The 27,224-nt window shown below is 44.2% G+C and overlaps 1 pseudogene across 1 annotated transcript in view; it reads left to right on the top strand.

Moving 5' to 3' along the window:
• Window positions 1-27,224, top strand: part of LOC309545699 (sterol O-acyltransferase 2-like) — a 254,589-nt pseudogene that overhangs the window by 190,627 nt on the left and 36,738 nt on the right. The window contains exons 9-11 of the transcript XR_014226162.1: window positions 134-179; window positions 7,661-7,790; window positions 8,089-8,186. The product of XR_014226162.1 is annotated as a sterol O-acyltransferase 2-like (transcript). The remainder of the gene's footprint in view (window positions 1-133; window positions 180-7,660; window positions 7,791-8,088; window positions 8,187-27,224) is intronic.

The following is a 27,224-nucleotide window of genomic DNA, read 5'->3' as shown; positions in this document are numbered from 1 at the left end:
GGTCAGAGCTCCATAAAAAAATTTTTCCAATGCATACCCCTCTTGGCAACCAGTTATATAAAAGTAATGCAATGTTTAGGCTAAAGTGTAGGAGAAATGTGTGAACTTCACTGTTATTTATTTCTCTGTGCAGAACCCCATACATCAGGTGGAACTATGTAATCAAGTATTTTGCACAGGTAGGACATGCAAATTATTATTTTTTTATCTGCAGAGTAAAGTGTAACCACTTCAGCAGCGCTTTGCCTAAGAAACGTGTAAGGCTCCATGTACACGGGACGCTGGAAATGGCCGTTTAGGAGCAGTTGGGCGTTTTTTTCAGAAGCCCCTGAACCCATCTACATTTTATCTTATCTGTCCATGTACACCATGTCGTTTACAGTCATTTGCAGGCAGTTGCGTTCAGGGACTTTTTTTAGAACGCAATTATTTGCGTTCGAACGTGTGTTTCCCGGCGTTTCAAACGCACAAACGCGTCCGAACGTGTCTGAACGCGTCCGAACGCGATGACCCGCGTTTAGCGTTCGCGTTTTTCCATTTTAAAGGGGAATAATTTTTTTGACCTCTAGGAACGCTTCTAAACGCAAACGCCCCTAAACGCCCGCTAAACGCGGGTACAAACGCGACTGAACGGACGTTTCAAACGTCCTAAAAATTCCAGCATTCAAAGGGACTTTTAACAACGTCCCGTGTACATGGAGCCTAACAGAGGAGCTTCCACCTCCAAGTGATAAGAGTGCATGTAAACAATCCACATAATCAATCCAGTAGTAATTGAAAGTCCTTATATATAATATATATAATAATATTATAATTGAAAGTGTTTGCATGCACTCTTGTTACTTGGAGGTGTTAGGCCCCTTTCACACATATGGAACGTTCATTTCATTAGTTCAGTCACATTTTTTTGTTATTCGTTTTCTTCAGTCAACATCAGTTTTTCATCCTGTTTTTTAACCGATCTGTTTTTTTTAACGGATGAAAAATAGGGCTTTCATCTGTTCAAAAAAACGGATGTTGACGGAAGCGGACGAAAACGGATGTAAATGAATGATCATACATTTACATCCAGTCTTCCATAGGAATGCATTGATGTCCGTTTTTCATCCGTCAACGGATGGATGAAAAACAGACAACATGTGTGAAAGGGGCCTTAGGCCCCTTTTGCACATACGGTCCATTTTTCCTCCATCTATTGACGGATGAAAAACGGACATCAATGCATCTCTATGTAAAAACAGATGACAACGGATGATCATCCGTTAACATCCGTTTTCATCCGCTTCCATCAATGTCCATTTTTTGGAACGGATGAATGCCCTATTTTTCATCCGACGAAAAACGGATGTAAACGGACAAACTGTCCGTTTTTCATCCCTTTTTGCATTGGTAGTGGATGTAAAAAAAACGGATGGAAAATGGATGAAAAACTGATACATTTTGACGTGACTGAACTGATGAACTGATGTGTGAAAGGGGCCTTATACTGTTTTTCGGCTAAGCACTGCTGAAATGATAACACTTTACTCTGCAGTTGATCAGAAAGTATTTTGATTAAGCAGCTGATGAGTTCACATTTAGAAATTGATTAATTAAAGTTAATTAAAGTGTTGATTTACTTTCCTTCAGGAGCGCATAGTATTAAGAATACTAGAATATAATATACATTTTTTTGGTATTTATTTGTATAATGTTATGTAATAAATAATAGGTAGGAGGAATTACATCCAACACATGCCCCATCAAATCTCTCTCAAAACTGGCAATTTCAATTAAGATAACCTCCTTCAATAAACATTAATCTGATCATTTGTGCATGCAACCCATACTTGTGTACATTTTTAAAGGAGAAATGCACAACCAGTGACAATGAGCCATATGTGGGCTATTTTCATTTGTTAGTAATGATATATTCTTAGTGGCAACCCAATTCAAATGCTACATTATGTTTACAGAGGTATTAAAGCAAATATGTAAAATGAAAGGGGGGTTGGGACTTCAAATGAGAGACATGACAAAGCTGGCAGGGATAAAAATTGCACATTTAATGATATACAAGAATGTAAAAACATAACATAGTTACATAGTTGGTGAGGTTGAATAATGACAATAGTCCATCCAGTTCAACCTGTGTAGGTGTGTGTGGCCGTAATCATCTCTCATACCCCTGAATGTTCTGATCCTTGAGATGTAAGTCTAAGAGTCTTTTGAAAGCCATCATACTTACCGCAGAAACCACCTCTTGTGGTAGAGAATTCCACAATCTTGTAGCCCTAACAGTAAAGAACCCCCCACGTTGCCTGAGGTTAAAACGCTTCTCCTCTAATCGCATTGTATGCCCTTGAGTCCTCATGCAATCCTTTCAATTGAATAGCTTTTTTTCTATGCTGAGATCACAATTGAGATATTTATAAATTGCTATCATGTCCCCTCTCAGGCGTCTCTTCTCCAGGGAGAATAAATCAAGCGATTGCAGATGCTCTTCATAATTAAGGTCCTCCAATCCCCTAATTAGTTTAGTTGCCCTTCTCTGGACTCTCTCCAGCTCCAACACATGCCTCCTGAGGACTGGCGACCAGAACTGGACAGAATACTCCAGATGTGGTCGGACCAGAGTTTTACAAAGTGGAAGGATTATAGTTTTATCTCTGGAATACATCCCTTTCTTTATGCATGCTAATATTCTGCCTGCTTTTGGCAGCTGCCGCTTGACATTGCATGCTATTGCTTAGTCTATCCTCTACCAAGATTCCCAGATCTTTCTCCATTTTTGATTCCCTCAAAGGTTCCCCCCCCTAAAGTGTATTGTGCTTTTATGTTTTTAGTCCCCAAGTGCAAAACCTTACACTTCTCCACATTAAACCTCATTTGCCATTTCCTTGCCCACTCTATTTTGTCCAGGTCGTTCTGTAGGATATCTGCTTCATGCTGTGCAGTTATAACTGATATAGAACTACTGATCCCGTCCTCAATGCTGTTTATGAATAAATTGAACAAGGTTGGTCCCAGGACTGAGCAACATAAAAGCTGATGAGTAGTGCAAGTCCAAGTTAATATTCACCAACATATCAAAATTACACGGAGTAATGAAATAGTAGACGCTTAATAATAAGTCCTAGCATCAATAGGCTCGAAGCATTTCATGGACCAAGTTTGCCACTTCTTCAGGAGAAAGTGTATGATGCATATATGTAAAGAATAAATATATGTATAGAAAATTGCAAACATGGAAAGGGAGGGAGGGGGAGACAAACCACCCAAATTCCCAAACTTACAAGTCAGCTAGAGTTGTTTGTGGCATTGGAGGTAGGGCAGGACCATAAAGGGTCCCCACCGGGAGCCTGGGGAGCACAAGCCAGGCCACGACAAAACCACACTCCACCTGTTGGATCATAGAAATCCTTGCCACTTTAACTCTTCACATCTCTATTCTGCCACTGACCACCTCTATGACAAAATCTCACCACTGTCCTGTCCTAACCTGGCCACTTCTGCCTACAACAGTTAACTCAAACCCTCAGGCACTTGCTCCTCTAACTACACACAGAATCAAGCTCTGACCCTTAAAACCTTGGCAAACCGATGACCCCAGAAACCTCAAGAAACATAGCTGTGCACTTGAGCGACTGTGGCGTAAAACTAAATCCCTGCAAGACTTCACCCTATACAAATCTGCCTTCTTAAAATACAATTCCTGCCTCCGTACTGCCAAACAAATCTACTTTTAATACCTTTTCACCCAGTCCTCATCCGCTCTTCTCTACCTTTAACTCTCTACTTTGAAGAAATTGTGGTAGTACAATAAGCCCCATTGTTGGAGTCAGTCGCAGCAATATTAACCCACCCCAACAAGTGCCAGGGTCATATTAACTCCCAGTATGTGTCAGGGCTAGCAAGAACAACCCCTGTCATGTGTCGGGGGGCAACAAGAACAACCCTCGGCATGTGTCGGGGGGGGGGGGGAGGCAACAAGAACCACCCCCAGCATGTGCCAGGGCTAACCATAACAACCTCCAGCAATGCGCCAGGGGAGCAAGAACAACCCCAGCAAGTGTCAGGTACAAAAAACACAGAATGTGTATGTGTCAACAAGAACAAACTCCAGCATGTGTCAGGGCAGAAATAACCCCCAGCCCAAATATTACCTCCTGCATTCATATAACCCCCAGCACAATATTAAACCCTGACCAGTCCTTGCTGTCAGATCTTTATCACAAGAGCATCTCTCACTTTCTTTGTTATGCTGGGATAAGGTCATTCAGTGCCCAGTGCGAAGATGGCAAACTGCACCTCCCTCCTTCCCTCCTGGGTGAAAGAGGGGATGGGGGCTAATTGTGGTGTAATGTTTGTAATATTTATGACATGCTCTGAAATAGTACCAATAAATGAGGTACACCACAGTGAACTGAGGGGTTTAAACTTTGTGCACAAATATGGGGCTAACAGTGGCAAAGGGAAACATGCCCCAGCATCTGTGGTGTCACTGGAAGGAAAACTGTCCCTGCTTCAGTGGTGTCACTAGAAGGAAAAATTTCCTTTTGTTGGCAGTGTCATTCTGAAGAGAACTGATTGGAATCTGTGTCAGTGGGATGAAGGAAAAGGAGCTGGGCTCTAAGGGATGCATAAATCTAAAGGGATCTAGGTGGCTGAAAGGACTCATTCAGGCATACAGCTATCATTGCTGGTGTTGAGGCGCAGCATGAGGGCGATATGCCATTTTCAACCCTGAAGATGCTGACCCAGTGCACTATATATGTATTGCACATGGTTGCAGGGTGGTTGTGGCACAGTCCCATTCATGGTGACATACCATTTAATTTTTGCCATGTGTACAGCCCTAAGAGGTTGCATCAACTTTTTCAGGTGGGTGGTTGGGGTGGCAAAACTGTGGCTCACCCGCCTGCTTTTACATCTCCTCATTTGCCTGTATGAACAGGTCTTAAGGCTTGGGGGAGGGGGTAAAAACTGGTGGTTGAGCACAACCTCTCCCTCCCTTCCCCATTGTCAATGGGAGAGAGCGCTGACTGGAGTCCCCCTGTCAGAACACAATAGCTCAATGGGGAGATTGCTGTACTAACATCAGATTGTTAGTACATTATCTCTTCCCAAGCTCTTGGGGTTTTTTTTGTTCAGCCCGCTGGGTTGTACGAAAACAAACTTTTATTGTGCACCAGGCTTAAGTGAAAGAAACTTATCAGTGATCTGGGAAGTAGATTAAGTTAATGGGAGTGAAGAAGGGGAGGGATAAAATGTTGCATTCAGTAGAAGAGATAAGGCGGAGATGGAGCGGCTGGAGGAGTTGAGGAATTCGGACATTGTGCAGTAGGAGAATGACCATCACTCCTGTCATTTAAGCCTGGTACACACTGGTAGTTTTTTTTTTCATTCACCCCAGCAGGAAAACTTAGGAGCTTGCTGTACTAACTATATGATGTTAGTACAGAGTGACCGCCCCCGCCAGAACACACCAGTCAGTGCTTGCAACCATTAGCTGCCAATTGGCTTCTGGTTTTCCAGCATGCCCATTCGACAGACGTCAGACAGGCTGCTGTATTCACTGGCCAAATGTAATTTCAATTAAACCGGCCGATATTCGGCCCGTGTATACCAGCCTTTAGGCTGGTGAAGCAGCTGAAGCTCCCAGCACCCTCTCCCCAAATATTAACACTGTGCCTAGGGCACTGCCTTGGAGGGCTCTCTGTACATAAAAACTGACACTAGAAGGGAAGGTAAAAGGGTAGGCTTTGTAGAAGCCAGCAGCCACTTCACTTACTTAATTTCCACTGTATTTAACAAGGATTTGAGAAAAATATTAGTGTAAACTCTGACTTGGTTGTTACTGCTTGGGGATGCAAGCAGAATTTTTGGGAGTGTTTTAGCACCCCCATGCATCCCTCTGACGTCACCCCTGCTCCTAGGCCTACTTCTACGCTGGCTAACCTCCTTTCAATCTACCATGAATGCTGCTGCTAGACTCCACTACCTTACCAACTGCTCAGTGTCCACCACCCCTGTCTGCCAATCCCTCTACTGGCTTCCGATTGCCCAGCGAATTAAATTCAAAATACTAAAAACAAGCTACATCATCAATCTTGTCTCAAAATATCACCCAAACCATTCTCTACGCTTATCCCAAGACCCCCTACTCCATAGCTCTCTGGTATCCTCCTCCCATGCTCATCTACAGGACTTCTCCAGAGCCTTGTCCATTGTCTGGATCTCTCTACCTCAATCTATTTAGCTATCTTCTAAACTGGCCACCTTTAGGCGATCCCTGTGAACTCACCTATTCAAGGAAGCCTATCCCATCTCCACCTAACAACTGAACTTAATTCTTCCATCAGCTCATCCCTTACAGCTATTACCATTTGTACCACTTGTCCCACCCCCATTAAATTGTAACTTCTTATGAGCAGTGTCCTCTTAACCCTTTTGTATTTTATTGCATTGTAAATTGTATTGTCTGCCTTTATATTCTAAAGTGCTGTGCAAACTGTTGGAGCTATATAAATCCTGTATAATAATAATAATAATAATAATAATCCTAGAATATAAATTACTTCAGTGTACAAGCAGCTAGAGAGGTTAGAGATTGATTTTTTCTTTTTTTTTTTTTGATGTCTGTTAAGAATATGTAAATGCTAAATTGCCCATAACATGGACACAGGTGCACTTTAACAGCCAGCTGTGATGGTCTTTAGGGCTACAAACCCAGTTTGCTTTTGACATCTGTGGATTCTGAGATGATGCATGATTCATTGCAGTGTGCATTTAAACTCCTGTTCTGCATTTGACTTGCTTAAAGCTACTTTTAAATTTCAATTGACTTGTATGGTAAGAGAAGCAATTTTTTGTGCAAACAAAAACAGACCCTTAAAGCAGCGGTTAGCTCTTAATATTAACTTAGATCTGTAAATATCTTTTAAACTATACTGATTCACATCGGCTGCAGCCGATGATGTCACTGGTGCATGTGCAGTAGCTGTGCACATGAAGTGTGCCGTGAATGCAGAGAGTGTCGTGCCGCGATTGTGACTCCCATGCGCATGCACAGAAGTGACGTCGTTATGACCCGGAAATTCAAACAGCCAGAGATGGCGAATCCATAAGGAAGACTGGGTGAAGATGGAAGCGTCCGGAGCAGTGACAGCTCAGCGTTGAAGGCCTCTGTTTAAAAGTTCAGTTTGTCATAATGTGCTAGTATGCAGTGCAAACTAGCACATTATGGCATAAGGCCGCAGCCCTCCCCCCTAAAAAAAAAAAAAAAATAGGTACAGTTTAACATCTTGGGAATTTCAAAGAAAGTATTTTCCTGCAAAAAAAAAAAAAAACACCAGGGCTATAGAGGATCTAGCTGATGTTCAAGCTAAAAACTGGCATCTCCCACCCTTGCTGGATGTTATGTGTGATTATGTAGAAATGATGGTTGGCCTTGGTAATGCCACAAAACACAAAAACCATCTACCTCAAAACTGAAATCACATTTTTTAATTGAAATTGCCAAATAAACCTATCAAAGAAATGCTTACTACCAAGATTTTAGTAACCAAACCGTTTCAGGAAATCAAAAACTGTTACAAACTCACATTATATTGTTATTATCTACAATTATAAAGTTCAATTTGTATTTATCTAATAATCTTTTTTATGATGTTTGTAGTTCCTAGGCTGCGTGTTTTTCATCTACTATGTCATGGACACCCTGTGTATTCCAGTGTTCACCAACATGAGCAAACAGCCATTCAAAGTAAAAACTTTGGTGTTATCCATCTTCCATGCTACACTACCAGGTGAGGAGGATCTCTGCCCCTTCCAACTGTTTAGTGCCTTGAATCAGTTGAATATTAGTTAGTGGGGGGGCTTGACAACCCATATGGCCACGATGGGGCCTGCTGGCAAGAAATGCTTTGCCTTTCTTCTATACATGTGCCTTCTTATTTGGTGCTGGCTGACTAGAAAGTGGAGGTTGCCAGAATTTTAACTACCTCATTCCCTTCTGTTCAGGTTTTTTTTTTTTTTTCCAAGATCTAAATTCAAATTTTAAATTACTTTCTCTATAATTAATGGTTAATCGTTGTGTTTTTACAGGTACCCTTGTGTTGCTGCTATCATTCTTCGGCTTCATGCACTGCTGGCACAATGCTTTCGCAGAGATGCTCCGCTTTGCAGATCGCTTGTTTTACAAGGTGACCTCTGTACTCTTTGTAGTCTGTAATCAAGTTTAATATGTGATTTTTGCCTAATTTAATCAAGTAGTTGATGGGTAAGTGTGTGGGAAAAAAGAAAACTTCAAATGCAGTTTCATTCTGCAACAAAACAAGAGTAAAATCTGAAGAAATATGGCTAACTTGCTAAATGCTTGTGCCACACCACCTAGGTGGTCAACCTCACCACATAAAGGGATTACCATAATAGTTTTCATTTTACTGGTGTAATGTTCTTAAGCCCCAGATCTCCTAGTACAAATTTCTTAACGTTGGTGTCTAGAAGAAATCGAATAGTTCTAATAGAACAATTATTTTTCAGTGAATCATTTTACAATCTCCCAGTTGCTCAGTTCAAAATTATTATATCCAAAAATGCAAGAAAATATTCTTTATCGTACATCACGGACACAAAGCAGGTTATAATCATTACTATCTGGGTTATGCGCCTCCTATATGGACACTGGCAGATCATACAGGAAGTCCTTCCCTATATAACCCCTTACATACAAGTACCTCAGTTTTTTCACCAGTGTCGTTAAGGTGGTGGCTACTGATGTGCTACATGTGCCATTGGAGCATACTTTGAGGTCTGGAACGGTTCTACTGAGAATCATGGACTTCGCTCAGATCCATTTAAAAAGCTGTCAGCCATAATGGATGGTACCCAATCCTCACTGGATAAGGAGAAGAATCCTAAAGGTTTACCTGTAATGCAGCCTTATGGCGCTGGACCCTGCATAACTGGAACCCTGTGCAGTTGGTTTGTATAGGTCCAGAAGAGTGACCCCCAGATTAAGGGGGACCAAGTCCTTAAAGGGCTTTATGACAGAGCCTGCCGTGATGGTGAGGGTTGGACTCCTGTTATGATTCAGAGTCCTGCAGTAGGAAGGGTAAGTTTGCAATTGCAGTATTTCTTTAAAAAAAAAAGAGATCTGACTGTCTATTCATTCACATGGTGGCAGTGTGTAGTGTATCTCAGGAGTATTGGGCTGCAGTTTTTCTTTCAGCCACTAAAGGGCGTGGGATCGTTCTGTATAGCCTACTCTTGTGCAGTGGAGACAGGAAGTAGAAGACCGGCCATTTTTGTTAATGTTTGTGTCACGCACCTGGTCGGAGGCCGAAGTGCTGAAAGGGATTTCCTTGTGGCTGAGTGCAGAGCAACCCTGAAAGTGGTGACAGGGAGTGTTATGCCCAAAGAAGCAAGGGTTGCTAGCTGCGACAGGCTGAAGTGGCTATATGTCTGCTGAATGGCAGCTGGACGAGTAGGATGCACTGCTGGGCAGGAGTCTCTCAGATGTACCAGATGAGACTTGGCAGAAGGGAGAGTCAGAAGCAGAGTCAGGAGACAGGCCAGTAGCCATGAATGGAATATCAGTCAGCAGTAAGGCAGCAAACAGAGTCAGGAGTCAGCCAGGATCATACACTGGGAATCGGGCAGTAGCGGAGAAAGAAAAGCAAGCCAGGGATCATACACGGATCAGCAGACAGAAGCCGAGTCAATGTAGTAAGCCGAGGGTCAAAGCCAGGAATGGAGACACAGGTCAAAGGCAAGTCGGGTCAATAACAGGGAATCCAATAATAGTAGGGACAGGAACACATGGGGAAGCTAAAGATCATCCAGCAACTTGTGGCTCAGCCTGCTGGCTTTAAATAGGGCACTGGGTGCCAGGATCTGTCACATCATGTGTGCGCACATGCACATTTACACTGGAAAACCCCTGAGTGCCTGTAATCTGTGAACTTGCTGATTTTTATTAGCAGATGTGCCCATTCTTCTGCGACCCTTTCTCTGACAGTTTGAAGTCACAGGTAAGCTGAAGGATACAATAACATACAGCAGCCCCCAGAAAGGGAACCAAGATGGCAACCGGCATCAGCTCCGTACATACAGGGAAGGGGCAGCTGCAGCCACAGCCACAGAGGTACAAAGAGAAACCCCCCTGGCCCAAAGGCACACAGTGTGGACACCCCCAAAGCCACTCCATCTTCAGGGGAGCCAGCAGATCTTCCCTGTGCTCCATCCAGCTCTGCCAGATCCCCTTCACATGCCTCTATACCATCTCCAGGCCATGCTTCCCATACTTCATCTATGTCAGTGTCTTACCTTGCCCTCCTGTTGGCAGCCATCTTGGAATTGTGCAGACTGCTGCCTCTTATAGACTCTGATTGCATCATCACTTCCTGCTGCCTGGGTGCCGCACATTGATGATGATGCACACCTGATTATATCTATAACCTGGTGGGTTGCAATCCTTGCCGTTGTGTTTTAGCTCCAAGGTGCATCTCTGCTAGCAGTCTTCTGTTCTCTGTGTTCCTCCGTGTATAACCTGGCTTGGCTCTCGACCCGATATTGGAAGACAACCCACTTCTGGACCCAAACCCGGCTTGGATGACTACTCGCTCCTGGAATAGACCCCGGCATTGTTTCTGCTCTCTCTTCCTCAATCTTGCTGTGCGAGTATTGTTTTTTCCAATAAACTACTTTATTTTACTTGCATCCTTGTGTGGTCTGGTTTCCTGGCACCCTGAAAACCTGACCTGGATGGGGGACATGGCAGACATCTTTCTCAGCCAAACCAGTGGCCAGGACGCAGACATTGATAGTCCTAAAGGGGTCCCCAGCTCCTTTACCTTCACCACTACCGTACTCTCCTTGACTGCTTTGCTGATATGTTGCAGAAGGAATTAGGGAAGGCTACCACCAAATTAGCCTCTGACTTGAAGCAAGATTTCCAGGCATTAGGATGTCGCCTAGACAGCATTGAATCCAAAGTTGATGACACTGTGCATAGAGTGGTACAAAACTCCACCATGATTACTGAGCTTCAAGATCACCTAGAGGAAGCTAGTGCTAAAATTGAAAATCGTGCTAGGAGGTATAATTTCCTTATACAGGGATTTCCAGAAATGGTTAAAGATATTATGTCTATCATGTATTCTCTGATGCAATCTGCTGTACCAGATATTGATGAAATCCATATGGAGATTGACCGTATCCACTGAAACCCGACGGGCCCCCCAGGGATGTGATTGTGAAACCCCATTTCTTCGGGGTCAAAGAAGCGGTCATGCTGTATGCAAGGGAACCTCCTGATTTACCTATAACAGCAGATCATATTCCTTCTCTACTTTTGCTGATGGTGAAAAAATTCTGCTGAAATTGGGATTTATCTCTCATAGCCCCTCGTCTCAGCACCAATCGAGATCCAGTGGTCCCCAACTCCACGCCGGGCTACCTGAGAACTTCCTGAATAACGCGAGTTGATTCTATCTTATGTCGGTGGCTTCTCAGCAGTCCTCTTATGGGACATTAGCCGCTGCCTATGTTTTATTTACATTTTTTTATGCGCCTTGAACCTGGTGTTTTTATTTTCTAGGTTATTTTTGGTCTTTATGATTTTAAAGATTAAGAGTCGGTTCACACTGGGGTGACACGACTCTGTACTACTTCGGGGGTGACTTGTGCTTTCCCATGCACCACGACCAGAAGTAGTACAGGACCCTTTTTCTAAGTCGGAGCGACTTGTGTCGCTCCTATTAGAACGGGTCCTGTAGCGGTCAATGGACCGCGAGGGAGCGCGACTTGTCAGGCTGACAAGTCGCGCTAGTGTGGACCGGCTCTTACCTTTTTATTTTTTTGGAGTTGTTTATCGTGTACCTGCCAATTGTTGGTTTATTATAAATGTTTTTTTTTTTATATATATGCTGTTCAAGGGCTCCTAGGAGAGCATTTTATTTTACTTCCTGTAATATTTGTGGAGGGAGGAGGCTATGCACTCTCCCAGTTTGTCTGACTCTTCCCATTGATTACCTTTGGTGCAGAGTCCCACAATCCCGCAAAACTTCCATGTTACACTCTGATACTGGGCATCCTTCAGCCCATGTATCTTTTATTCTTTTTTCTCCTTTCCTATTATTCTATTTTTAACCTTTTTTTCCTTTTCCTTTCTAAGAGTCAGCTTGAATTTCTCTTGGATTCCCTAGATTCATAAGTGGTGGCGTTGGTGGGTAAGTTGGTGGAGCCATATGACTGCTCTCCCATAATGTTTAGGAGTTGGTCTCACTCTCCAAACGTATTAAAATATTTAACTACTATAGGTCACTAGGTGCAGATATTGTAGCTCATCAGGAAACGCATTTTACTTCTTCTTTTACTCCCCACTATATACATAAAGACTCTACCGTTTGTTATTTCGCTAGATACCGCTAGAAAAACGAGGGGTGGCGCTCTGTTTGTCACGACGGCTTTCATTTACCGAAAACCAAAATACTAAGACAAAGAAGGGCAATACTTATTGGTGAAAGGGCACTTGGGTGAGAACTTGGTAACATTTTTGGTTTATTATGCCCCTAATATGAACCAGGTGGCCTTTTTCCATTCCTTTCCTTAGATCTCCAGCGCCAAAGTTTGAGGGAGGTGTCATCTTGGCCGGTGACTCTAACTTGGCTTTGGATCATATATTAGACAAGTCTCGCATATCTTGACTGCAGCCCCCCTTAACAAAGCTGCAAATTAGCTCAACTGTTACATCACCACGACGCTTGGAGGGAGGCCAACCCTACCACTCGAGACTACTCCCACTTTTCTAGATAATCTCGACGCCCTGGTCCAACCATGACCCCGTAGTTTTATTGTTCTCTAATTTGACAATTAAATTGGCTAAGTTACATTGGCGACTAAATTAATCTATACTCAGTAACAAATCTTACTGCTTAGATCAGGATATCATTACCCACTTGAAAGCCTACTTTGATATTAATAAGGCAGAGAACACGACTCCCACCATCAATTGGGCGGCGCACAAAGCTTCTGTTTGGGGTTTTCTGATTCATTTGATGTCCAGACTTATTAAAGCTCGCAATGAGGTGATCACTGTCAAAGCAAAGGAGTATGAAGTAGCTACCCAACACATGCGTTCCCCCACACCCTGATTTGTTGAACAAACTCGTACATGCTCGCATAGAACTTAATATTTGCCTTACTACAAAGGTGGAGAATTTTTTTTACGCTGGACCAATTCTTTACCTGGCGTGATCAACCAAGTTTGCTGTTAGCACATAAACTTACCCCTAAAAAAAAACATAAAGCTCTTCCGAAAATAAGACTCTCAGGAGGCAACCTCTCTAAAAAACCCCAAAAGATTCTTCAAGAATTTCAGGAATTCTATACCAAACTATACAACCCACCTCAGGGCCATGTTTCTTCTTCCATTAGTAGTTTCTTGAATACTTTATCTCTACCGTCTCTCACGCTCTCACGGAGGGAGCTTTTGAATCAACCCATTACAGGTGGAGCAATTCACAACACTATTAAGACGTTGTCCGTTCATAAATCACCTGGTCCTGATGGTCTCCCCAATAATTATTATAAAATGTTTTCTGAACAGCTGGCTCCTCTATTTTAATTCCTTGTGAGATGGTGGAGAGGTCACTCTTGATGAAAATAGGGCTTACATTAGCGTTTTACCCAAACTGAATAAAGACTTCACTGACATCCTTATCTGCCGCCCTATCTCATTGATTAATTGTGATCTCAAAATTCTAACAAAGCTTCTAGCTTTACGTCTAGGTACATTTCTAGCACAATATATCCATAAAGACCAATCCGGATTTATGAACGAACGCCAAATGTTAGATTAGATCCGTCAGTCGATAGCGTTGATTTCTGCGGTACGTTCCAAATGGGATACTCCTCTATCTAGGGAATTATTACTTCTTTCACTGGACCTTCATAAGGTCTTTGATAGCTTAAATTGGGACTACTTATTTACCACTTTGGAGGCCTTTGGATTTGGCTCTACTTTTATTTCGCTATTAACCACTTCAGCTCCAGAAGGTTTTACCCCCTTAATAACCAGGCCATTTGTTGCGATTCGGCAATGCGTTACTTTAATGAAAAATTGCAAGGTTGTGCAACGCTGTACCCAAATACAATTGATGTCCTTATTTTCCCACAAATAGAGCTTTATTTTGGTGGTATTTGATCACCTGTGCGGTTTTTAGATTTTGCGCTATAAACAAAAAAAGAGCGACAATTTTGAAAAAAACGCCATATTTTTTACTTTCTGCTATAAAACATTCCAAATAAAAAATTTTTTAAAATCAAATTTTTTTTTCAGTTTAGGCCAATTTGTATTCTGCTACATATTTTTGGTAAAGAAAATTCCAAAAAGCGTATTTTAATTGGTTTGCCCAAAAGTTATAGTGTTTACAAACTACGGGATAGATTTTTGGAATTTTTATTTATTTTTTTGTTTTTATTAGTAATGGTTGCGATCGGCAGGTTTTTAGCGGGACTGCGACATTGCGGCGGACAGATCGGCCCCTAACTGACATTTTTGACACTTTTTGGGGACCAGTGACACTAATACAGTAATCAGTGCTAAATATTATGAACTGTTACGGTATAAATGACACTGGCAGGGAAGGGGTTAACACTGGGGGTGATCAAAGGGGTTAATGTGTGCATAAATATGCTTACTGACTGTAGGGAGGAAGGGCTCTGTGAACGGCACAGAGAGATCGGGGTTTCAGCTTAGCTGAAACTTCTGATCTCTCCCTGCCTGTCTGACAGAAGACTCGCCTGCTTTGTTTATATAAGCAGGCTGGTCTTCTGTCAGTTTATCTGATCGTGGGAGGCCGGCGGCAATCACGCTGCCGAGACTTTGTGCGCAAAATCACGTAGTACTACGCGACTTTGAGCAGCCTAGCCGCCCTGCCGCAGTAATACTACGGTGAGCGGTTGGCAAGAGGTTAAAAATGCTTTATAGTAATCCGTCGGCCCAGGTTTCCATAAGGAGTTATAGGCCGTTATCGTTTCCTATACGACCTGGAACAATAAAGGGTTGTCCACTTTCCCCATTGCTATTTGCGTTGGTGATTGAACCCTTAGCTATAGCAATTCAATCTCATACTAATATACATTGCATACGTTGTGGGCAGCAGGAACACAAATGCTTCTTGTTTGCCAACGGAGTCCTCATGTATATCACCAATCCTCAAACTACCCTACTGAATTTGCGGACGTTGTTACACCAATTTTCCCTGCTCTCTGGGCTTTCTTTGCATACTCAAAAACAACAGCCCTTAATATTTCTTTACCTCCTTCAACAGTGCTAACCATACAAAATACCTATAGTTTTCAATGGGCCTTAAGCTCCCTTTCATATTTAGGCATCCAACTGACATCTTTGATCGACACTCTTTATCCTCCACTGTTTCATCGACTTCGGGAAGATCTTCGACGATGGGCAGACTATCCCTTATCTTGGTTTGGCAGAATCGACTCTATTAGCCACTTGCGCCCCGCCCACCGTACATATACTGCGGCACGCTGCCGCTGCTGGGCAAAGCGACGTACCGCTACGTCGCTCGCTCAGGCGCCTATGGGGGGTGAGCACTGCCGCCGGCACGCTCCCACCCCCGCTCATTCCCTGCAGAGCCAGCTCCGATGGCCGCCGGCCACTTGCGATCTCCCGCAGCAGAGGGCGAAAGACAGATGACTGATGTAAACACAGCCGTCTGTCATTCTCCCTTAGATTATCACAGAGGCTATGCGATCCTGCTATATAGGATCGCATGTCTCTATGATGATCTCACAAGCCACGCCACCTGACAGTTAGAATCACGCCCCTAGGGACTCACTTAACCCCTTGATCACCAGTAAAGTTAACCCCTTCCCTGCCAGTGTCATTTTTACAGTAACAGTGCATATTTATAGCACTGATTACTGTAGTAATGTCACTGGTACCCCAAAAAGTGTAAAAAATGTCAGTTAGGGGTCGGAATCTGTCTGCCGCAATGTCGCAGTCCCGCAAAAAAAAAAAAAAAAAAATCGCAGATCACCGGCATTACTAGTTAAAAAACAATAAAAATGACATAAATCTTTCCCGTAGATAGTATACGCAATAACTTTTGCGCAAAACAAACCAAAATACGCTTATTTCTATTTTTTTTTACCAAAAATATGTAGCAGAAAACAAATTGGCCTACAAAAATTTTTGATTTTTACATTTTTTTTTTTGAGAATTTTATATAAAAAAATTTGAAAAATATTGTTATTTTTTTCAAAATTGACCCTCTTTTTTTTGTTTATAGCGCAAAAAATTAAAATCGCACAGGTGATCAAATACCACCAAAAGAAAGCTTTGTTTGTAGGAAAAAAAGGACGTCAATTTCATTTGGGTACAGCGTCGCACGACTGTGCAATTGTCCATTAAATTCACGCAGTAACGATTCGCAAAATAGGGCCTGGTCATTGAGCAGCCAATTCCTCCGGGGCTAAAGTGGTTAAAATGACATTTCTACCCAGGATACTTTATTATTTCAGAACTATACCAATTGCTGTCCCAAACGGAGATCTACAGCTTTTACAATCAGAAGCCCTTCGCTTTATTTGGGGCATTAAAAAAACCCAGAATTAATAAATTGACATATGTCTCAAAACTGAGTGGAGTGCTTGGCATCCCTAATTTACAGGCTTACTATCAAGCCGCTCAAATAACCCAAGCTTTCCTACACAATGGCCAAGGGATCTACACCCCTCTGGGTCTCTATTAAAGCTCTCTCGTGCCACCCTTTTGCCATTGGTTCTCTAATGTGGCTTCCTAACTGTCTTCACCCCCTTATTTTAGGTCCTACCCTGTCTCATTCACTAGTGGTTTGGGATGGAGTTAACCACTTGCCGACCGCCGCCCGACTATATACGGTGGTGGTTAGCCCCTCCCTTGCAAAGTAGCGTACCAGTACGTCACTAGCCTGCTCCCGCCCCCAAAAGTGTCAAAAATGTCAGTCAAGGGTCCGATCTGTCCGCCGCAATGTCGCAGTACCGCAAAAAAAAAAAACGCAGATCGCCGCCATTACTCTATTAACATTACATTAAGAAAAAAAAAAAACAAAAATGACAAAAATCTTTCCCTTAGTTAGTAAACGCAATAACTTTTGCGCAAACCAATCAGAATACACTTATTGTGATTTTTTTTTACCAAACATAGGTAGCAGAAAACAAATTGGCCAAAAATGTAATTTGATTTTTACATTTTTTGGGGGGGAATTTCATATAAAAAATGTGAAAAATATTGTTATTTTTGCAAAATTGTCGCTCTTTTTTTGTTTATAGCGCATGATCAAAAAATCTCACAGGTGATTAAATACCACCAAAAGAAAGCTCTGTTTGTGGGGAAAAAAAAAGACGTCAAATTCATTTGGGTACAGCGTCGCACGACCGCGCAATTGTCCGTTAAAGTCACGCAGTGCCGAATCGCAAAATACCCCCTGGTCAGGAAGGGGGTAAAATCTTCCGTGGCTTAAGTGGTTAAACATCGAAAACCCCTGTCATCTCCACATACCCCACTGGCCCCCTTGTGCTGGAACCCTGAGTTCTCCCCCGGACTGACTCTGATGCTATTCCAATGGTGGCTTAACAAGAGGCTTTTTAGGATAGGTGACTAACTGACTACCTCAATGGGGATTAACCATACTCTTTGCAATATTTTAAGGATGCATTGCGAATGCCCTCTAGTTAAACTGTTCTGCTTCGCGTTATTGAACTGTTGTATAACACTAGTCAGACAGCTTAACAATAATTCAGAAGTCAAGAAACGGGAGGCATCAGATCTGTATGTATTCTTTTTTCTGAATAACTTTGTAAAACTACAACATAAGCATAAACAAAACATATGTGTCAGTACATTGAACATTATACAGCAGCCTCACTCCATCAGTGAAGGTACTTACAGTAAATTCCATCATTAGCCCTGGAATAGATAGGAGCTCTTCTGCTGCTGTCTGCTGTATCAGGGGGTCAGTTGTGAAATGGAGGAAATACAGTTCCAGGTTAAAGGTTACAGCCTCTCCCTCAGAAGAAAACACTACTTCCTGTCAAGCTCTGGCAAAAATAACTATAATAACTAACTCTGACCACTAGATGGCAGCAACATCAACAACATTGCAGTATAATCTGTAACAGCACTTTACTATGACCAATATGGGCAGAACATAAACATTTCAGTACAATCAACTTATCTCTTTTATACGATCTAAACTTAATTTGCTAGAGATTAGGAATGATCGAACTTTTGAAAAGTTCGGTTCGACCAGAACACCCGAACTTCCCGAAAGTTCGGCCCGGATTTCAGAACCCCATTGAAATCAATGGGACCCTAACTTCGGTAATCAAAAAACACCATTTTGAAGCCCTAAAACCCAATAAATGCCCCTAAAAAGTGCCTAGGGTTCAGGGTCATGCCCCAGGGACTATTAATCACACAAAAAAAGTTCTTAAAAATTGTCATTTTTGATAGAGAGCCAATTATTGAAAAAATTATTGGGAAAAAAAATGAGATTTCTTTGGATTTAGTGTCTGGGGGGTCTAAAAAGTGTACCTGTGAAGTTTCAGCTCTGTAGCATGTCCAGAACCAGTAAAAAAAAGTTTGTTTGTATTAGAATTAATATAGAACAGGCATATGGCTCCGCTATTTTTACACCCGGCTTTTTGTTGCAGGCATTTTATTGGGCTTTTTTGAGGACATGTTTGGAGTCAGGCATGACATCAGAAGTTATGTGTAGGGGTATATATATATATACACACACACACGTATGTATATATACATACACATATATAGGTGTGAAAGGAGCAGAAACCTATGCTTGCGCTAAGGAAAAATTAACACCCATATGGCTTCTCTCCTATCACACCTATATATGTGTAAGTGTATAAATACATATAAGTATGTGTGTATATATACCCCTATACACAAGTTCAGATGCTATGCCTGCCTCCAAAGACCCCAAAAAAATGCCTGCAACAACACACCTGGGCGTTTTTTTTTTGGCGCTAGAGTTTTTTTGGGCATTTTTTTGGCGTCTTTGGAGGCAGGCATAACATCTGAACTTCTGTGTAGGGGTATATATATATATATATATATATATATATAAATATATATACACACACATACTTATATGTATATATACACCTTCATATATATAGGTGTGAAAGTAGCAGAAATCTATGCTTGCGCTAATGAAATAATGAACACCCATATGGCTCCGCTCCTATCACACCTATATATGTGTAAGTGTATAAATACATATAAGTATGTGTGTATATATACCCCTATACACAAGTTCAGATGTTATGCCTGCCTCCAAAGACCCCAAAAAAACGCCTGCAATAACACACCTGGGCGTTTTTTTTGGCATTTTTTCTGGGTCTTTGGAGGCAGGCAAAACATCTGAACTTGTGTATAGGGGTATATATACACACATACTTATATGTATTTATACACTTACACATATATAGGTGTGATAGGAGCGGAGCCATATGCCTGTTAATTATTTAATTAGCGCAAGCATAGGGTTCTGCTACTTTCACACCTATATACTGTATGTGTATATATACATACATACATGTGTGTGTGTATATATACCCCTACACACAAGTTCAGATGTCATGCCTGACTCCAAACATGTCCTCAAAAAAGCCCTATAAACGCCTGCAGCAAAAAGCAGGGTGACAGGCGAGAAGCCATATCCCTGTTCTATAAGTGACCTAAGAGAAACAATCTTTTCTCTATTGCGGTCACCCTGACATGGAAGGGTTTGGTCACCCTGCCATAGCAGTCAGAGTCAGTTCACCCTACACTACACTATGGTCACCCTGGCACTTAACACTTTCCCTACAGAAACTAGATTTTTGATTCTAACTAAAGTGGAAAATAGCACCCTAACTACACTAGATATCCCTTTCCTCACACTAATAATTGATAAATGACACTTTTGAAGCAGAAGTAACAGAACTGCTTCCACTCTCTTCCATGTCCCTGTATTACAATACTAGGAATTTGGCTGGGCTATCTTATATACTGGGGGGCATATTCACTAATGATTGGCCTCTGGACCCCCTAGTCACTCCAATCACATTCCTAGCATTCTCCTGCCCCCTCAATTGGCTTTTACTGATGGTTGTGGTCCAATCATGGGCTTTTAAAGCCCAGTTCCTGTCCCATTGCATTTTGGGTCGGTTCTGGTTGCCGAATTCCGAACTTTTTCAGCAAATAGTTCGGAATTCGGCCGAACCTCGAACAGCCAATGTTCGGGTCGAACCGATGGTCGACCCGAACCGTTCGATCATCCCTACTAGAGATACCCCTAACACTTACAAATTTTGAACTATCTTGTCAAACGAAGGGCCTCCTACGGGGACGGATATCTACGGTATACGCCACCCTTACTGACCCGACTACTAAACTCCCTTATATGAATCAATGGGAACGGGAACTGAATACCACTTTTGAATTATCTGATCGGCAAGATATTGCCTATGTTTTATCCAAAGTATCTATTAACACAACACTAATTGAAGCACACTATAAAACATTCCTACATGGGTATTTGGTCCCGACCAGAGTTGCGAGGATGCACCCATCTGCATCCCCCACTTGCTCTTGGTGTTGTGGCCAGATGGGTACAATGCATCATGTTTGGTGGCAGTGCCCTGAAGTCACCATATTTTGGATTTGAATATTTAATTTTATACATTCAGTGACAGGGGTAATATCCGTAGATCCCCGGAACCCGCCCTTTCAAAAGTTTTCTGATGAGGTCCTCAAAAAATGGTTTAAGCTTATTACATATATATTTTTAGCAGCTAGAATAACTATTGCTAAATATTGGAAACAGTCGTTGGTTCTCCTTGAATACGTGAAGAATAAACTTAGCTGGATCATGGTTAATGATAGACTTATCGCAATTCTACTAAAAAGTTTGATGTGACATGGGATCATGGATGCGATACTTATCTTTAACTTAAGGAATTTCTTGCTGGCCCTCTTTCTTTTTCTTTTTTTCTTTCTTTCTTTCTTTCTTTTTTTTTTTTTTTCTTTCTTTCTTTCCTTGCCTTTTCCTGGATCTACCACCTCTATCTATTTTCCCTGTGACATAGTTATTACCAGTATCGCATATCAAAATGGCTCGATGGAATATCACGCAGTCGGTCCCTAGTGGATTTGACATGTATTCCTTGACCCTATTGATAATAATTTGTATCTCACTATACTGTTTTGCTATCTCTACTGGTATTCCTACCGAGATTGTTTATTGTTGAGATCTCCTGGCTTAATATCAGGAGGTCTTATATCTATGAATATTTTGAGGGCTATACATTCCCGTATTTGTGTTCGTTTTAACATCTGTTTGCACTATTGTTCAAAGATTGTGCCTTATATGACATTGTCTTAATATTTCAATTACTTCAATAAAAATATTGAAATCTAAATGGTTCCAGAAGGGAGAGGAAGCAGGGGGAGGCAGGTGCACCGCCTTCAGGTCCAGTGATCTGGGGGTGTTTGTATCTCCGGATGGCAATCTGAGCCACTGTGGTGTTTGGCATTGCAGTGTTTCCTGACACATTAGAATGTCAGTAGTAGAATTTAGTGGTGGCAATGACAGCTGCAATGAACTGCGGCCACATTATCCTGAACATGGCTGATCTCGCAGCCTAAGCAGGATCAAGCCTGGTTAATACTTGAATGGGAGACTGCTTGGGAATGCCAGGTGCTGTAAACATTTCCCCTCCAGAGTGAGGGAGGCATCTGAGGGGTCTGTGTTTTGAGGGTATCTCGGGCCAAAGGATCTTAGGGCAGTCTCTGAGGTGGTTCACTCTGTCTTAGCCGGCAGAAACCTGATAGGTTAAATACGCCTCTTTGGGACATTTTGGGTCCGCCACAGAGCATCAGCCTTTTGCCTCGCATTTGCTCTTGTAGTAACGGCCCCAAAACCAAACGGGACTTGAGGTCTATCTTAGGTCTCAAGGCATTAGATACATCTCTAAACATCCTTCTGTTTCAAATGTGGTCGGTCTGAATAGTGATGGCCTCTCTGCAAGAGGTAGATTTTGGGTGTTCAAAGTCATCAATGATGCATATCTTTATGTGGCAGTTATTTCTGCGATTTGCAGTAAAAAAAAGTCTCCATTTTAGTTTTGTGACTCTGTCCTTCGGGCTGCCCATAGCCCCCTGAGGGTTCACAAGGCTCCTAGCCCCGGTGCTAGACTTGCTGAAGACGCAGAGGATATTAATCTCAGTATATCTCAATAATCGTGCTCAGGGAGCAGTCGGTTCCAGATTGGATTGCTGGAGGGCTCTGTCCCCGGGGTATTGCAGAGCTCAAATTGGTGGTTGAATGTTTGAAATCTGGAGAAGGGGACATTTTTCCTTCCATTGATATGGAATATAATCGCTGATGCCCTCTAGTTGGGGGGCTGGTTTGGATGTGGCTACATTTCAGGGGACTTGGTCTCCACAGGAGAGAATACTGCACATCAATATCTTGGAATTTCAGGCAGTACACCTTGCTCTGGGTTATTGGATGAACCGGTTGCACAGGTTTGTCGTCAGTGCTCAGTCTGACAATGTCACTGCAGTGGCATATATGAACCTCCAGTGTGGCACCAGGAGTTGTGCGGCTTAGGAAGGTGAACCACATTCTTCCTGGGGCAGAACAGCCTATGCTGTCTCTGTTTCCAGTACATATTTTAGGTATTGAAAACTGGCAGGGGGGCTTTCCCAGTCATCAGCAACTAATTCTGTGACAGTGGTCCCTGCATCCTGAGATGCTCTCTGCAATCTGGCAGCATTGGGGAACTCTGCAGGTGCATCCACTGGATTCGAGGTTCTACAACAAGTTGGACAGGTTGTGTCTGGGATGAAAGTCCCACTGGTTATAGGGGTATATGCACTGGTAACACCTTAGGGACCAGTTCTCCCTATACTATGCCTTCCCCCTGATTTACCTACTGCTGCTTCTTTTATAAAGAATGGGGGAGGTGGTAACACTGACAATAGTGTTAGCCGGCCTAGCCCAGAAGGGCTTGGTACACCGATGTAGTGAATCTTGCTGGGGATGCTCCTTGGACATTTCCAGTCCAGCCAGTCCTAATGGTCTTGGGTCCTGTTTTCTGCACAGTGTTGAGCACCAGGAAGCCGACTTTTAGGGAGCTTCCATTACAGGTCTTGGAAATCTAATATACATGGTGTGAAGCCAGGAAGTGGCACCACTGGAACTATGTTAGTGGGAGACTGTTCCTTTCTCCAATCCGAAGGGAAAAAGAAAATGGCCTTAAGTATCATTAAGGGTCATTTCATCTCTATCCATTTTTTTTCCAGAGACCGTTGTTTCTGATTAGTACTTCATGCAGGGTGTAATGCAGACAATCCCATCTGTCAGGAAACCCTTGTGTTCTTGGAACTTGATCTTTGTCTTGGCTGTCCTTGCAGAGGCCACGTTTTGAACAAATTTAAGAAACTCTGTTACTCCTTTGACTCGGAAGGTGGTTCCTTTGGTTACTCATGCTTCAGCAAGCAGAGTGTCAAAGCTAACGACTCTTTCCTGTAAAGAGCCATTCTTGGTCTTGCATCATGATATGATTTTACTTCCTCATCCATCTTTCTTGCCTACAGTGGTTTCTGGTTTTAACTAGAATCAAGACAGTGTCTTGCCTTTCTTTTTTCCTAGTCCACAGTCAACAGGGAAAAGATCACTGCACACTGTGGATGTAGTTTGGGCCGTCAGCATTTACTTGAGCTGTTCAGGAATCCTGGTTTGTGCTGCCAGAAGAGCCCAGGAAGGGCAGGCGGCATCCAAGTCAACTATTTCTCTCATTGGAACCGCCAGTTAATCATTCAAGCCTATAGTTTGAAAGGGCAAGGTCCTACCTATTCTGGGGAGAGCGCTCTCAACAAGGTGTGTGGGGGCATCTTGGGCTATCCACCATTAGGCGTCAGTGGCTCAGGTTTGCAAAGCCGCTACATGGTCTTTGGTTTATAAATTCACAGGGTTTTACCAGGTGGATATCAGAGCCATGGAGGATACTGCCTTTTGGCTGCAGTATGTTACGGGCGGCAGAATAGGTCCTTCTCAGGTGGCAGTTTCTGTGATTGTGTCTCCCTCCCCTCAAGTGTATTGCTTTGGGACGTCCCAGATAGTATTAATTATAACCTGTTCTGTGTCTGTGATATACGATGAAGAAAATTGGATGTTTGGTACATACTTACCTGTAAAATCAATTTCTTGGAGAACATCATGGGACACAGAGGTTCCTCCCCTCTTTTCTGGGATCATCATTGCAAAACTGAGGTACTTCATGTATAGGAGGTTTTATATAGGGGAGGACTTCCCGTTGATCTGCCAGTGTCCATTCACCTATATGTGGCGCATGACCCAGATAGTAATGATTATAACCTGTGTAGCAGGATTTCCAGGTATTGGGCCTGATGTGGGTCTGCCATGGTCACCGGTAACACTAACAGCACATTTACGCTGAATGCCCAAGTGTGAGATCTGAAACAATGAACGGCCCGGCATCTTTGTTTTGTTTGGTTTATTTTATATGGGGATGGGAGAAGGAAATGAGTGGGATGCTCAACTAGGTACACTTTGTGAAAAATGCCTTTCAGCGCTGACTTGACGCCGGCTGAATGCCGACCAACGCTTGCTGGCGCTTGAAATCACTGACTTGCTTGTACTTTACTGAAGAATGACTACTGACACTCTGGTTAGGTCAAAAGTCCTTGACAATGCTCCCTCCAGTTCTTCCTGACTGAGGTAGCCTTTAGTAATGCTGCTGCTACTGCAACTCTCAACACTGTACACTGCAGGCTGTACACTCAGGGGTGTACCAATGGGTTGGCCAGACCGGCGCCCGCCAGGGGCGCAGACTGAGGGGGGGGGGCGCAAAAAAATTGTCAGTGTTAGCGGTGATTGTTGCGCCCTCCGCTCAGCCTGTGCCCCTGGCGCCCCCAGGCAGCGTGCGGCTCCAATTCCGGAGCCGTGTCCACTCCAGGCGGCAGCAGGAAGGGGCCGGCATGTTCCTGTGCAACAGGGAGTGGTGTGGTGGTGGGAAGGGGAGGATGGCAGGGGCCGGGGAGCTGGGACTGGCTGATCTGCCGTCTGACCTTCTGCTGGTGATCCTGTCCTACCTGGACTCCTGGGAGCTTCTCAGGTACAGAGAGCCACTGTCACCCCCCCTCTCTCTCCCTGTAACCCCCTCTCTCTCCCTGTCACCCCCTCTCTTCCTGTCACCCCTCTCTCTCTCCCTGTCACCCCCCTCTCTCCCTCTTATCCCCCTCTCTCCCTCTTATCCCCCTCTCTCCCTCTTATCCCCCTCTCTCTTCCTGTCACCCCCCTCTCTCCTTGTTACCACCCTCTCTCCTTGTCACCTCCCTCTCTCCCTGTCACTCCCCCTCTCTCCCTGTCACCCCCCTCTCTCCCTGTCACCCCCTCTCTCTCTCTCTCCCTGTCACCCCTCTCTCTCTCTCCCTGTCACCCCTCCCTCTCTCCCTGTCACCCCCCTCTCTCCCTGTCACCCCCCTCTCTCCCTGCCACACCCTCTCTCTCTCCCTGTCACCCCCTCTCTCTCTCCCTGTCATCCCCCTCTCTCTCCCCCTGTAACCACCCCTCTTTCTCTCCCTTTCACCCCCCCCTCTCCCTGTCACCACCCCCTCTCTCTCCCTGTCACCACCCCCTCTTTCTCCCTGTCACCACCCCCCTCACTCCCTGTCACCCCCTTCCTCTCTCCCTGTCACCCCCCTCTCTCCCTCCATGTCACCCCCTCTTTCCCTGTCACCCCTCGCTCTCTCCCTGTCACCCCTCCTCTCTCTCAATGTCACCCCTCTCTCTCTCCCTGTCACCCCCCTCCTCTGTCCCTGTCACCCCCTCACTGTCCCTGTCACCCCTCTCTCTCTCCCTGTCACCCCTCTCTCTCTCCCTGTCACCCCATCTCTCTCTCCCTGTCACCCCCTCTCTCTCTCCCTGTCACCCCCCCCTCACTCCCTGTCACCACCCCCCTCTCTCCCTGTCACCCCCCCGCTCCCTGTCACCCCCCCCCTCTCCCGTTGTCAGAGAAACCTTCAGCTGCAGACTGGCCGTCACATGACACGCACCACATGACTTCCACATGACTTCCTGGCTGCCTATAAAAGCTGAGCAAGTGCTCAGAGGAATTGCTGTTTTTTCTTTCAGCTTCCTGTACTTGAGTTCCTATTTCCTCTTTGATCATTTACCTGCTGTGACCCGGATTGACCCTGACCTACTCTGCTCTTCTCCTGGACCCGACCATGGCTTGCTTTACGGACCTTGCTCTTGCTTACCTGTGTTTGACCCTCTGCCTGCGACCCGGATTCACCTTCAGTCTCCTGTGCCTTGACCTTCTGCTTGTGACCCAGTCTTGCTTCCTGTCTCCAGTGCCTTAACCCTCAGCCTGTGACCTGGATTGTCTCCTTACTTGTGTTTGACCCTCAGCCTGCTCCAGACTTTCTACCTACTTCTTCTGCTGGATCCACATCAGTCTATGCTCCAGTTCTACAGGACCTCCACGCAAGCTCTACCCTGCCTGCTGGTAGCTTGTGCCTCTTTGTGCCATCCACACTCTGTATCACCTCCAGAGGGGCGGAGTGCGCTTAGTCGCAACAGCGAACCGCTCTCGGCATCTCGGCCTTGGTGAGTATCTCTATTCTGATACCCCTTCACCCCCCCTTCTCTCACCCTGTCATCCCCCCCCCCTCTGTCCCTGTCACCCCATCTCTCTCTCCCTGTCACCCCCTCTCTCTCTCCCTGTCACCCCCTCTCTCTCTCCCTGTCACCCCATCTCTCTCTCCCTGTCACCCCCCTCCTCTCTCCCTGTCACCCCATCTCTCTCTCTCCCTGTCACCCCCCTCTTTCCATCACCCCCCTCTCTCCCTGTTACCCCTCTCTCTCTCTCCATGTGACCACCCCCCTCACTCCCTGTCACCTCCTCTCTCTCCCTGTCACCCCCTCTCTCCCTGTCACCCCCTCTCTCTTTCCCTGTCACCCCCTCTTTTCCTGTCACCCCTCTCTCTCTCCCTGTAACCCCCCTCTCTCCCTGTCACCCCTCTCCTCTCTCCCCTTCACCCCTCTCCTCTCTCCCCTTCACCCCCCTCCTCTCACCCTGTCACCCCCTCTCTGTCCCTGTCACCCCCTCTCTCTCCCTGTCACCCCCCTCTC

This window comes from Pelophylax lessonae, assembly GCF_965119305.1.
Source record: "Pelophylax lessonae genome assembly, chromosome: 2".
NCBI classification, from domain to species: Eukaryota; Metazoa; Chordata; class Amphibia; order Anura; family Ranidae; genus Pelophylax; species Pelophylax lessonae.
Note: the sequence above shows the minus strand (reverse complement) of the source record. Positions and strands in the feature narration are given on the sequence as shown.